Genomic DNA, 10,000 nt, shown 5'->3' on the forward strand with positions numbered 1-10,000 from the left:
AGGAAATGATCGCTGCCCATACACAAAAACTTCGCCTTTAATAATAATGTGGTAGGTTTTACTAAGGATGAATTAGTTGTTTTCATTAAATTTTCCAAATGTAAGTTTAATTTGGAAAATTTAATTAAAACAACTAATTCATCCTTATTAAAACCTACCACATTATTAGGTTTCCCTAAGGATGAATTAGTTGTTTTAATCAAATCTTCGAAATGTAAACTTACATTTGGAAAATTTAATGAAAACAACTAATTCATCCTTAGTAAGGATAACAATGTATATCAAATAATGAGTATAAAACTTAACCTACAGAGTAAATTATATCATATATAATACTGCTATCTTAATTGTTCAAAACAACACATACTATCAGTTTACCCTGATGGGGCGATATGACGCGTTCAGGTGTGTTAATGTCCCTACAATTTCGTTAATTAACTTTGTCTCATAACAAGATGCCTAACAGTAGTAATTATATTCTAACAAACATTAGAGCAAACTAACAAGGGGAAAATTAATGAAGTAATTCTTCGAAGAGATTAAATAAGATAACACAAAAAATATATAAATTTCACCAAAGACAATGGCAATTTCACAAAATATAAAGACTAGGGAATAACACCAAATCAAAAATCAAATCAACAATGTATAAACGAGCCAGGCTTCGAAAATAACTCAAAGGCTATAGCAACGTTTGCTGGCTAAAATTTTCCCAGGTCAAATGAAATTCTAAGTGCCTAGAATAGGGCACGGTGCCAATTGTGGCACTTTTACGACATTAGTTCATAAAGAAGTATTAATTTATATAAGGCCAGAATAGCTGGCAGGTTTAACTCTGCCTAAGCAGAGCATACAATATACAATAAATGCCTAAAGGCAGTAACTAAGAGGTGAGGAAACCAAGGAAGAGAAGATAGAGAGTACAAAAAGGAAAAAGAAAGTTACCAAAGGGGCAGAAGGAAGTAGTTAAAAAAGGGTAAGAAGGAAGTAGAAGTAGCAGAATCTGGCACTCTCCTCTGGATGAGGAGGGTCAGAATTTTCTATAATAGTAGTTGCACTCGTCCCCATGCCTAATGTTGCGTGGCCCCATTCCCCCGAAGTTCTTCAGCCAAATAGGATTCGGCAGGAATGGTTAGCTGCCGACCGAGGAGGTGCTGTCAGCTAATGGCTTCTTAACAATACGTCTGCTATTTTATTTTCAGTGCCTCGGATGTGTTCTATCTTCCAGTTATAATCTTTGAGATCGAGGCTCCAGTGCATGAGACGCTTGTTCTGGTTCCGGAAATTGGTAAGGTACCGGAGTGGGTTGTGGTCTGTAAGTATCACCAGTTGGAACTTATGGTTCACATGATATGCCTCAAAGTGTTTCATTGCGAGAATGATGCCAAGCAGCTCCTTCTCTATCATGCTATGCCTCTGCCGGGTTCAATTTCTTTGAGTAATAGGCGACAGGGTGCCAAATTCCTTCTTTTTCTTGGCACATTACCGTCCCTATTCCCACATCACTGGCATTGACGGCAATGCAGAATGGCCGATCATTGTCTGGGGCGTGTAAGGACTCTCTTCAGGTGGTCATAGGCCTCCTGGCACTCAGAAGTACACCGGAAGGGTTGATTTCCCCTGAAAATGTTGGTTATTGGGGCGGCAGCATCAGCGAAGTTGGGAATAAACCGTCGAAAGTACTGAGCCATTCCAATAAATCGCTGAGCCTCTTTCTTCGACTGTGGGTAGGACATCCCCTGGATGGCCTGGACATTGGCCTCTTTCGGCATCACCAACCTGCTACCTACCCGGTGTCCCAGATAAATGATCTCTGCCACCCCGAACTGGCATTTCTTTAGATTGAAAAGTAGATTAGCACTTCGAAGGGCCACTAAGATCTTCTGCAAGATTTTCAGGTGTTCCTCCCAAGAGCTGGCATACACAACAATATCATCGAGGTACATCACACAGTTGTCTATGCCGTCTAAGACTTTGTTCATTAGAAGCTGGAAACAACTGGGGGCGTTCCTCAAGCTGAAGGGCATTACCTTGTATTGGTAAAAGCTCTTAAAGTTATGAAGGCGGTTAGATGTCGTGATTCTTCAGCGAGTGGTACTTGCCAGTAACCCTTTTCCAGGTCAATCTTACTGAGGTAACGAGCACTGCCAATACTATCGGGAGCAGGTAGGTCTCCGGCTCTGTGATGGCATTGAGTTTATGGTAGTCAACACAGAGCCAATCTCCCCCCACCCTCCTTAGGTACCCTTGTGAGATGGGCCAGACATTCTTCTGCACGCGGATGGAGTGTACTGTGGCATCAGTGCAACCCAATCGATCAGAGACTACTTCGGGGCATTCTTCCAGGAGCCCTTGGATGGCTGACTTCCGTTATGGCTGAGTCCCGGCATGATTACCTCCAGCTGTCCCATCACTTCCTCCAAGGGTGGGGGGTTGTGGGCCACGTAGGGTTTCAGCAAGTTCATGTGAAGCCACTTTGCTTTCCTTTTTCCACAATCCACAAGGCAATTGAGGTTACCACGTTTTACCAAGATTTTGTGGCGTCCTGTGAACTGGGTTTCCAAGGGACGAAAGGCCTCCGTACGGAGGACCAGAACCTGGTCCCCCACATAGAAAGGCCTAACCTTGGCCCTTTTGTCATACCTTATTTTGGTTCTTTCTTGTGATGCAGCTTCACTTGCCTGCGCGATAGCCCAAGCCGCCTTGAGTTTCCGTTGGATCACCGGGAGTTCCTTCAGCCAATCTACCTTCTTTGGGTCTGCCCAGGCATCATGCAGAATGTCCAGTGGCCCCTAAGTGGAGTGGGCATAGAGCAACTCAAACGGGCTGTAGCCTAGAGTCTCCACCGGGACATGCCTGATAGAGAAGAGGGCATAAGGGAGATTTTCTTCCCATCCAGTGCCGTCCTCCTCGCAGAGTTTAGCCAGACGGCTCTTGAGGGTTTGGTGAAACCGCTCGATGATCCCTTGGCTTTGGGGCCGGTAGGGCATCGAGTGGACATGCTGTATGCCATGGCTGGCCAGGTAATTCTAGAACTCATGTGACATGAAGTACCGGCCTTCATCTGTCTGGATGACCTTGGGAAATCCAAATCCACAGAAGAATGGGACTAGGGCCTTTATGGCATTATTCTAGGAGGCACTCCGGACTGGGATGGCTTCGGGATATCTAGTGAACCTATCTGTGATGGGTAGGCAGTACTGGTTCCCCCTCTTCTCTGTTCGCCCTGGTGGAGAACAGTAATCTATGCAAACCTCCCTGAAGGGGATATCCATGGAGGGGATTCTCCTCAGTGGGGCTTTTGGGATGACCTCGCTTGGGCAGCCCATAACTTGACAGGTGGGGCATACAGGTAGCAAAGCGTTTTACTGCTTTCTGTAGCCCAGGCCAGTGGAACTTGCTTGCCACTGCCTGTGTTGTTCAGGAGGCACCGAAGTGTCTGTCAAGGCCATCATGGGCCATCATGGGCCATCCATGGTAGAGGACACCTTGTTCTAATAGGTAGCCATCCCTTACTAGGTCAGCGACTTCCTCCTCGGAGGTGGCCGCTTCTTCCCGAGCCTGTTGCAGCTCACAGTCCTCCTCCTGGGCTCTCACCAGCTCAGCTCGGCTCAGGGATGGGACTTGTGCATTAGCCCCATTGACAAGAAGGGCGGGAATGCTGGGGGGCCCTTCTTGGGAGGATTCAGTTGCAAGTGGGTCCTGCAGCCAATCAACATTTGAAAGGTTGGTCATGGGCTGATTACGTACGGGCAGATCGGGCTGGGGGGCAGTCATGCACCTAATAGGAATATTTGTGTCCCTCCACTGGACGAAGTCATGGCCCAGTAGGAGGGGGCGGCCAGTGATTAACTCATCAGCCACCCCAAAGAGGTGATTTCAACCTTGGGGATGGGCGCCAGTGTTAACCCTTAGGCGCACGGTCAGGAGGCCCTTAGTTGTTGAGCCATCTATCCAATGGATGATCATCTGGGAGTCTTCTTGGATGGTGGCCCCATTGGGCACAGCGTCGCGAACCATGAGACTTACTGCAGCAACGGTGTCGATTATGTTCGGCATGGGTTCTTGGGTACCTGGTTCACCAATAGGGGATAAGCATATGTCATCCAGGCTCAGCCACTCCAAAGGCTCATTCAGCTTGGTGATGGTTTGCACAGCTCTCGCAGCAAGGTTCATTGGGCATTTTGGAGAGTTCGAGGAGTAATTATCATCCCTTCATCCCTTTTGCAATGCCAGCACTGTGGAGGGCTCTGCTTGCAGGGGCGAATGGCTTGGGGGTGCCCTCCCCCTCTGTGAGGAGCTCAAGGCAGGCCGCTGCTGAGGGTTAGGCCGAGAGTGGCACTGTTTCAAGGAATGTCACTGTCTATTGCAGCGCCCACACACAAGTTTCCGAGGAATTTTCTTCTTTAAAGAACTCTGCAATGGATGGTGGGTGTCATAGGCATCTGCCCATTTACAGCACTCCAAAATAGTCTTAGGGGCCTTGTCTACCAAGTGGGTGGCAAGATCAGGGGGAGTGTAGGACAGGAAGTCCTCTAATTGAAAGAGTTCTAAGACCTCCTCAACAGATGTTGCATTGGAGGCCTTCATCCTCCTATGGAGGGCCAGTGTCTTCTTGGCTGCCCACTCTGTCCATGTCTGGTTAGTCTCCTTAGGCATAGTCCTCCATTTCTGCCTCAACCGGTCTGGGGTCAATTCGTAAGCCCCAAGGATTGCCTCTCGGATGAGGGTGAGGTCTTGTCGCTCACTCAGGGGAAGGGCCTCGAATGCAGTCCGCCCTTTGCCAGCGAGGTGCTTGCCAAGGAGGAGGGCCACTTCCTGGGGGCTTGGATGGAAGTTCTCGAACACCTGCTCGAAATGATCGAGCCAGGTGTCGGGTTCATTATCATCCCAAGTCCTAATGAGGCCGCCCATGCTGTGGAGGTAAGAGGGCGCAGGGGGCGTGGGACTCGGGGGTGCCAGAGTGGCACTCTGGACTGCCATAGCCAGTTCATGTGCTCTTTCTTTCTCCATTTTGGCTGCTTGGAATACTCTTTCAGCAGCTTATCTCCTCTCTTGTGCTTCCCTTTCAGCTGCTTCTCTTTTCTCTTGTGTTTCTCTTTAAGCTGCTTCTCTTCTTTCTTGTGCTTCCCTCTCCTTCTCCCATTCGGCTGCTCTCTCTTGGGCCACCTCTTTCCGCTTATCATTTACCCAATTGATCAGCTTTGCGCCCTCCAGCCCGAGGGCTCTTCCGGCTTCTGTGAAGGCCTTAGCCTCCTCCAGTGCTGCGTTACTGACCATCTCCTCAGCAGTAAAACGCTAGTAGACTAGCCTGAGAATAATAGGATGGAAGGCAGTAGTAAAACTGCAAATGTCGCCAGAGGTATGAGGAAATACTCAACGCAGATGTGGCAAGATAACCGTAAATCCCTGCAAATACAGTTGCTACTGGTGCGTAGCACAGCAGAAACCTCATGCCATAAAATCTATGTAATTTACAGTTCAGCGGAGAACTTGACACCGGTAATGGATTTGATATAAAGAAAGAATCTGGTCACAAAATTCACGGAACTTCAACGTGAAAAAAAAAACCTGGCAAAAAAATGTTGTAAAGGCGGAAACTTCAACACCAGTACGGGTTTGTAAAATAAAAAAGGGGGAAAAAATCTAGTCACAAAATTCACAGAAACTCAATGTGAGAATGTGACAAATAAATGTCGTAAATGCAGAACCTCAACGCAAATACGGCTTTGTAAATAAAAAGAAAAAATCTGGTCACAAATTTCACGGAACTTCCACATGAAAAACGTGGCAAATAAATGTAAATGCGGAACCCCAACACAAATACGGCTTTATAAATAAAAGGAAAAAAATCTGGTTACGAATTTCACGGGACTTCAATGTAAAAACGTGTCAAATAAATGTCGTAAATGCGGAACCACAAGCAAATACGGCTTTGTCAATAAAAGGAAAAAAAAATCTGGTAACGAAATTCACAGAACTTCAACGTGAAAAAATGTGGCAAATAAATGTTTTAAAGGCAGAAACTTCAACGCTAGTACGGGTTTGTAAAATAGAAAAAGGGGAAAAAATCTGGCCACGAAATTCACGGAACTTCAACGTGAAAAAACGTGGCAAATAAATGTCGTAAAGGCGGAAACTCAACGCCTGAACAGGTTAATATAAAATGTATATGGGGTTTCCCTTTTTTTTGTTTTCTATATATATCGTCTCAAGGACGGAGACGAGAAGTGGATAAAGGTTATTTTTCCTTTTCTACCAACGCAAATCCCTGGTCTATCTTACCCTTGAACCTACCTTTGCTCAGAATTCGTAACGCTAGCTCGTATACATTAAAGGGAAGAGGAAAAACCAGGATAAAGATCTCTCACCCTGCATAAATATAACGCCTCTGCACAAATTCCCCTTTTTACCCTAGCTCTCGCGAACCTAAGACCCTCGAGTCCGCGAATTTAAAACCTGGATAAATTAGACCCACACACGGGTCGTCTAGACAGAATGAATGAATCACAAATGTTTTCAAGGTCGTGTTGAACCTACGCTAATGGTAACATATACCCCTTAAACGCCGAGCCGGTATTTTCAAAAGTGTCTCCAGTATGCCGACGGCGTTCATGAGTGAGCGCTGAATCGGAAAAAAGTTTGTTTCAAAAAGCAGCACGCTTAATTTTCAAGAGTAAGAGTTCATTTTTGGCTCCCTTTTTTTTTTGGCATTGCCTGAAGTTTAGTATGCAACCATCAGAAATGAAAAAAAAAATCATTATCATATATAAATATTGGAATATATGACAGCGCAAAATTTTTTTTCATATATAACTGTATACGAATCGCGCTGTGAGCAAAACGGTTAAAGCTAATGAGTTAATTATTTTTTCGTTGTATTTTACACAGAATTGCAATGATTTTGGTATATAACAAATTGTAAAACGATCAAAGCAACACAGAGAAAATATTATCACAATATGATGCATGAATTCGTAACGCACGGACGTAAAAAAAAGTTGTTTTCAAAAATTCACCATAAATCGAAATATTGTGCTAGAGCCCGTTTCATGCATAATGAAGGTAATTGATTGAATATTACTAGAGTGTAAGTGTTGTAGCTTACATTGCAGTTTTCGTCCATTTCGGTAGAGTTAAAGTTGACCGAGGGTCGAATCTTTTCTATTTATCGTTATTTATATGAAAATATTTCAAAACTGATAAAGGCTACAACCATGGGTTGTTTTTTGTTGTATTCTACATAAAATTGCGCACATTTTCATATATAAAAGTTTTTTTATAAATTCACCATAAATTGAAATATTAGAGACTTCCAATTTGTTGCAAAATAGAGGTAAATAATTGAATATTACTAGAATGTAATAGTTTTAGCTTACAATTGCTTTTTTTGACCATTTTGGTCGAGTCAAAGTTGACCGAAGGTTGAAATTTTGGCAGTTAACGTTATTTATATGAAAATATTTCAAAACTAATAAAAGCTACAACCATTGGTTGTTTATTATTGTATTAAACATGACATTGCACACATTTTCATATATAAGAACTTATGTAACAGCTAATATAAAACGGTGCAAACATTACGACAATCGGACGAAAGAGTTACCATGCAGACGTAAGGAAATGGTTTTTTTTCATAAATTCACCATAAATTGAAATATTGTGCTAGAGACTTTCAATTTCTTGCAAAATAAAGGGAAATGATTGAATATTACTAGAATGTAAGAGTTTCAGCTTACAATTGCGTTTTTCGACCATTTCAGTCGAGTCAAAGTTGACTGAAGGTTAATATTTTGGTACTTATTGTTATTTATATAAAAATATTTCAAAATTGATAAAAGCTACAACCATGGGTGGTTTATTGTTGTATTCTACATGAAATCGCGCACATTTTCATATACAAAACTTTAAGTAACGGCTAATATAAAACGGTGAAAACATTATATTTGGACGAATTTTTTTTTAAATTTTTTCGAGTTACCGCTCGGACGTAAGGAAAATGTTTTTTTCATAAATTCACCATAAATCGAAATATCGTGCTAGAGACTTCCAATTTGTTGTCAAACGAAGGTAAATGATTGAATATTACTAGAATATAAGAGTTTTAGCTTTCAATTGCGGTTTTTGACCATTTTGATAGAGTCAAAGTTGACTGAAGGTTGAAATTTTGGCATTTCTCATTATTTATATGAAAATATTTCAAAACTGATTAAAGCTACAACCATGGGTTGTTTTTTGTTGTGTTCTACAAGAAATTGCACATATTTTCATATATAAAACTCTATGTAACGACTAATATAAAATGGTGCAAAAATTATGCCAAAGTGACAAAATAATTTCTGAGATGTGTCACTGATGCTTTTTAGTGCGAGAAGAAAGAAATTCGCGCTTGCATGCCTGGGTAACGATTGTAAACAAAACAACAGCTTGATCCGTGAACTCCCAGCATCCCTCAAGGTGGACAAAGGACATTCAGTAGAGAAGTAATAAAAGGGAAATTTGAAAATGTAAATAGCAAGATTCATCTTGGAAAAATAGGGCTGGTTGAAATTTGCACTTTCGAGACGTACCTTTAGTCCTTAGTGGCTAGCACATATATTGTGGTCTCTGATGAGGGCCCCAACCAGTGACGACGAGACAATGGGGCTGACAAACAAGTCAGTCAGAGGCGAGCACGTCTGCCCGCTAAAGTAGCTGGAGTGGACTGAGATTGAAGCAGGGTATTTTCGAACGGCTTAGGTTCACACACGGCCTACTGCATTGTCTGGAAAGATGCAAAAACACAGCCAGCAAATTTGTGGGAAAAGAGGTCTAACGCTAGGAGTACCTAAAGCCCATATAACCCCTACGACCTGCCCTTCTTACCCTACACTAGGTCTAGTTGTTAACGGATTATTTTTCCCCCAGACCAGACATGGGGCTCTTCTAGCAAATAAGTAAAAATGATTGACACTGGGAAGACGAGGCAATCAGATATATATATATATATATATATATATATATATATATATATATATATATATATATATATATATATATATATATTCATACATACATAAATAAAATCACAAGCCATAAAGGAAAGCGAAACATTGGTGCACAGCTCCAAGGAGTTTCGACTCTCGTCCCTTGTTAAGCAGAGTGATATGAGTATGAAAGTAAAATTAGAAAGAATGCTTGTATAAATGACATATAGGGATTAGAAAGGAAAATATGTAATTGAAATCCAGCATAACTGGATAATTAGGAGACCTACCAAAACAGGGGTAAAATTTAAGAGATTTACAAAACATTAAATCCAACTGCTCAGAAGCAGGGACAAGGCAAATTAAAAGATTATACAGGGTGGTAACTGACCATCAAAGATGTTATAAGAATACAATTAAATAGATCTAATTTTGATGAATAATAAGATTTTTTTCACAATGTGGCCATTTTTACCGAACACCTTTTAAACATGGAGATAGATAAAAAATATATATAAGGTAACTAATTTTTTATTAAATCATTGATTTTATCTTTTAAGATAATTTTTTAACAATTTGCTTATACAAGGGTCTGAATAATACTTTCAGAGGTAAGGTTAAAATTACAATTAGAAGTAAGATGTAAAATTGCAAATTCTACAATTTACTTCTAATTGTACTTTTAACCTTAGCTCTGGCCTGTATTATTTGATTCATGAAACTATAAGCATGGAATGAACATGCGCAAAATCACCGTGTGCAGCATACCACCATGCTAAAGGGTGGAGAGAGCTTTGTATCACAATACACACTTCGTCTTATTGGAGTGTAATCTCTTAATTTTCCATGACAATGTCTTGTCATCTATTACAATTATTGCATTATGGTAAAATAAATATTGTAGTACAAATTATTCAATCTAGTAATTTATATTTACATGATAATACATTTAAAACAAATCCTAAAATTATTAGTATTAAGAAGACTGACATTAATAAGTGATCTGTAGAAATAAATTTTTTTATATCAACTTC

Source organism: Macrobrachium nipponense, chromosome 4, assembly GCF_015104395.2.
Source record: "Macrobrachium nipponense isolate FS-2020 chromosome 4, ASM1510439v2, whole genome shotgun sequence".
Lineage (NCBI taxonomy): Eukaryota > Metazoa > Arthropoda > Malacostraca > Decapoda > Palaemonidae > Macrobrachium > Macrobrachium nipponense.